We start from the raw sequence: 4,486 nt of genomic DNA on the forward strand, positions 1-4,486 counted from the left end.
AATTTCACACAAAATGCAAGTTTTTGTGGGGTTGAGCCAGAATTCTTCCATTTATTCAGACTAGATAATAGAAATAATGTTAGAACATATTAATATGTTGAGTTGTGAAAGGCTCAAGTCAACAACTTCTGTAGATAACCCACTGCTATTGTGGACTGCTGGACTGTGTTGGATTGTTTTGCTAAATTTACACACTTATAGTATTTAGATGCTAATGGAATACCTACCTCTGACAGGACTAAAAAAAGAGGGGGGATACAAAGGAAGGACCATTTTTTATTTGTATATACAGAATAGTTAGGATAGATAAATAGCTACTTCCACTTAATTCAATGAGAAGAAAGATTCGTACTAATAGTGTTTAGACAGGATATCCTGGCTGCATCTTGTACTGTGGATAACCACTAAGATAACAATGTACAATGTATTAATTACTGAAATTGTCCTATTAATCAGTTTTGCAACTGTCTCATTGCTATTTGTTACTCAATAAAATAAATTAAAATTAAAAAAAAAACTTTGCATTTACAGTGTTTTCCCTATAGGTGAGATTTTTTGGAAATCTGCCAAGGACAAGAACTTAATATTGAACTGCATGAATTGTACTTGCAATTCTACTTTTACGCAACAAGAGCTTTCAGAAGATTTTAAGGTCCAGAAACAGTGGACTAAATTAGGCCTTTTCTAAAACTGGAGTTTTGTTACTGTTTTTGCTCAGCTCTGCCTAAATGCAAATACAGTGGAAAAAGTGAGACTGGGAGGCCTCTTTCAGGATGGCAAAACTGTCTCTCTTTGGGGAATACTAGATTATACTGTCAGAGCTTATTAGAAGAAAGAAGCACAATTAATGTGCTTCTCAGCTAATTGTAATTACTGATTTTATACTGGCAATTATTTGGAAAATATAATGGAGGTTTAGATAAGCCCATTTTAATTATTTAATTCCTACTCGTCCTTTAATCACAAATTAAATGCATTCTTCCTCAAAGAATACATTTCCCAAGACGGAGTCAAGTCCAGCACATACACAAATTTAACACATACATCTTTATATTACTTCCCAATTACATTCTCTGTCACATTTACAACTAATTTTTTTTCTGTATTTAGGACAGAGTCTACAGGGTCTCACTACATAGATTGAACTCAATGATTCTCTTGTTTTCAGCTTCCCAAGAGCTGGGATTACAGGCGTGTGCCACCATGCCCAGTCTCAATCACCATCTCAGCGTGCCCTGTAGGCAGGGCTGGAAGGGCAATAACTAAACAATTTTGTGCTATTTTTTTGGACTTTTTTCACTAGGAGATTAGACTGTAAGTTTATCCATGAATTTAGGATACTATCTCTAACTTACCCATCACATGTTAAAATGAAAAGTCAATAATAAAGGCATTCATTTTTTTTTAATTAGGTACAGGGTTTCGCTTTGCATCTTGGATGCATAGTGATCCACTTCTCAGTCTCACCAGAGATGGGACTGCAAGCGTGACCACCATGCCTGAAATCTGCGGCTGACTAGGTGCATGCAGATTCTGCAGCTGGTTTTGAATGCGGTTCCTGAGATTGAACTTCCGACCTTGCCCAGGGAGGTACTTATGACCCCATGCTATCTTCCCAGCCCTATGAAGGTATTTTGGAAGACAAGTTCTCTATCTTATAGCAAAATGTTGACCAGCTTAATAAAAGACTGTGTGTACTTTCAGGGATCATGTTTAGAGTACGTTAGAAGACAAGTTTCCCTGCCCGTGTGAGTACAGTAGACCCTGAGGAGGAGGCCTAGTGCTCCTATCTGAGCGTGAAGCCAGCCCTTGGTGGTGCTGTGCTGCAAATGCTGCTTGCTGTTGGTGATCCTTCTCGCTTTCTCCTTGGAGGGAGGAAGAGGGCAGGAGCAATTTCAGTGGCTGCTGTTTTAGTGAGGTTGCAAGAGAAGGCTTTTTTCTTTCCTTTTTTTCTTTATTTAATTTTAGTTTTAATTTTTATTAACTTTACTGAGAAACAAATAGCAATGAGACAGTTTCAAAACCGATTAATAAGACAGTTAGAGTTATTAGAACATTGCACATTGTTGTCTTCGTAGGGTTTATTCAGAGTACAAGATGCAGACATGATATCCTGTCCAAACACTATTAGTACAAATTTTTTTCTCATTGAATTCAGAGAAAGTAGCTGTATATCTAGCCTATTTTGTACATACAGATACAAAATGATCCTTCATTAGTATCCCCTTTTTTGTTTAGTTTTGACAGAGAAAGGTATTCCATTGTTATTTAAATATTTTAGGTGTGTGAATTCAGCAAAATAATACAATATAATCCAGTAGTCTATAATAGTAGTGGGTTATCCGTAGGACTGGCAATGTCAGAAGTTGTTGACTTAAGCCTTTTACAAATCAGCATATTAATATGGCAATTGAAAAGGAAGCAATTCTCCCAAAATCATTTTTTTCAATATACTTCCAACTTTTAGGAGGCAGTTGCCAAAACAGGAGCCATGTTGTGCGTGGGGCAGTAATTTATCTTCTTCTCTTTGTTTTTGTGGTTTTCCCCATGAAGCTTTTCTTGCTAATTTCTCTCCATCTTGATGGTGGGTTTAGTGTTTTGCATGACCCCAGCTCTTCTCCTCTGCCTTTTGTAGCCCCAGGCGGGGTCTCACTGCCTCTCCCAGTTCCTCAACCTGCTGAGTGCTAGGCTTATAGGATCTTGCCACTGTGCCCAACTTTCTCCTTTACTTTTTGATCTTTCTTAAATAAAGTTGTATTTTCTAAAGAAAATAAATAAATAAAACATTGCACGTAAGCACCTTTAGTGGGGGATTTCAGCTATATCCAATCAATTACAATCCATAAATTGCATTGATTTGTCTAGTATCACCCAAACCCACGCCAAATCAAAGTTTCAGAAACTAAACTGATTTAAAAAATACTCTTCGAAGGTGTAATTCATGAAGATGACAGGTTGAATTTAAAGTGGACTACAAACACAATGGTCAGTGTCTCATAACAATAGTTCAGGATACAGAGACAGAAAACAAAACTATGAGAAAACTAAGACAGGGATTAGGGTGAAAGCATCACAGCCAAGAACAGCTGGTGCCCACAGAAGATGCAAGAAAGAAAGATCTCTGAAGAGCTGCCCGAAGAAGTGCGGTTCTGCCATCACCTTGGCTCATACTTGCATCAGCCAGGACTGTGACAGCAGCGGTGTGTGAGGTTTTAAAAGTCACTCAGCTTACGGCATTTTCCTAACATCGGATAGGTGAGCTAATACAAAGGTACTTCTGCGCTCAGGTGATTATTGATTGCTATTAATTTCCATGATTACCTTTGATGAAGTGTTTGAATTCCATAGAACAGTAAAACGCATTTAATGATGAGATATATTTGCTTTAGTAAGGTGTACGTAGAAAGAATATAAATTAATATGATATCGAAGGGAAATTAGGGAAGTTTACTGAGTGAATTTGCTGAAGCAGATTTTCAAAATACCAAATAATTTTCATACTGAAGATTTGAACATTCAGTTTCTTGTCTTTCTATACCAGCAAAATGTGTAATCCATAGAAATTCATAGCTAGGATGGGTAAGGGGTGCCTGTCTGTAACCCTAGTAGTCTGGGAGGCTGAGGCAGGAGGATAGCAAACTGGAGCTCACCCTGACATGTTAGAGAGAAAACATGCCAAAATAAAAGATGATGGGGCAACCAAATAGCTCAGTGGACTAAAGCTCTTGCAAACAGTTGCAGGGGCCAGGGGTGTGATCCCAGGGCCTGCTGTGCTGGTCCCACCTCCGGGCTTGCTGAGATGGCAATTGAGACTGGGCATGGTGGTAAGAAGCTGTAATCCCAGCTCTTGGGAGGCTGTAAACAGGCAGATCACTATGAATCCAATCTAGTAGTGAGACCCTGAGCACTCTGTAGACTCTTCCCTAAAATACCAAAATGAATGAATGAATAAATAAATAAATAAAAGATGAAAATGCTGAGGATGTAGCCCAGTGCAAAGTTCCTGGGTTCAATCCGCAATAACACACTCCAACATACAATTTTAAGCAGAATAAATGAAACAACACTTCTACTTTTTTTACAAAAAGTTTTTCTAAATTAATTCAGAATTTACCAATATTTAATATTAGTTAAATAGAGCCTTCAAAGAACTAAATTAACAACTTTCTTTTTTTCTTGGTGGTACCAGGGATCATCTCAGGACATTGCATTTGCCAGGCAAACACTTATTCCACTGATCTATCTCCCCAGTCCCCTAAATTAGCAACAAATATATTAAATGTCAATAGGCAGTGGAAAACTCCAAGGAGAACAAGAGACTTAACTGCAAGTATTAAAATTTTTTTCTACTGTCCAGAAAAATATTTATTAGAATCATTATTTAAAATAAAACAAAAATATCGGAAGATTTTCACTTTTGTAAAGCATTAATCTATTTTTTACAAATAATATTATCAATTCATGTCTGCCAAAATATTATTGCTGA

At 37.2% G+C, this 4,486-nt stretch overlaps 1 non-coding gene across 1 annotated transcript; it reads left to right on the forward strand.

The window, feature by feature from the left end:
- The first annotated feature begins 1,688 nt into the window (after positions 1-1,688).
- Positions 1,689-1,903, forward strand: LOC111816906. The gene has a single exon (XR_002821221.1). It is a non-coding gene; the product is annotated as a small nucleolar RNA U3 (small nucleolar RNA).
- Positions 1,904-4,486: the final 2,583 nt, after the last annotated feature.

The sequence above is a fragment of the Octodon degus genome, unplaced genomic scaffold (assembly GCF_000260255.1).
Source record: "Octodon degus isolate 3935 unplaced genomic scaffold, OctDeg1.0 scaffold00003, whole genome shotgun sequence".
Classification (NCBI taxonomy): Eukaryota; Metazoa; Chordata; class Mammalia; order Rodentia; family Octodontidae; genus Octodon; species Octodon degus.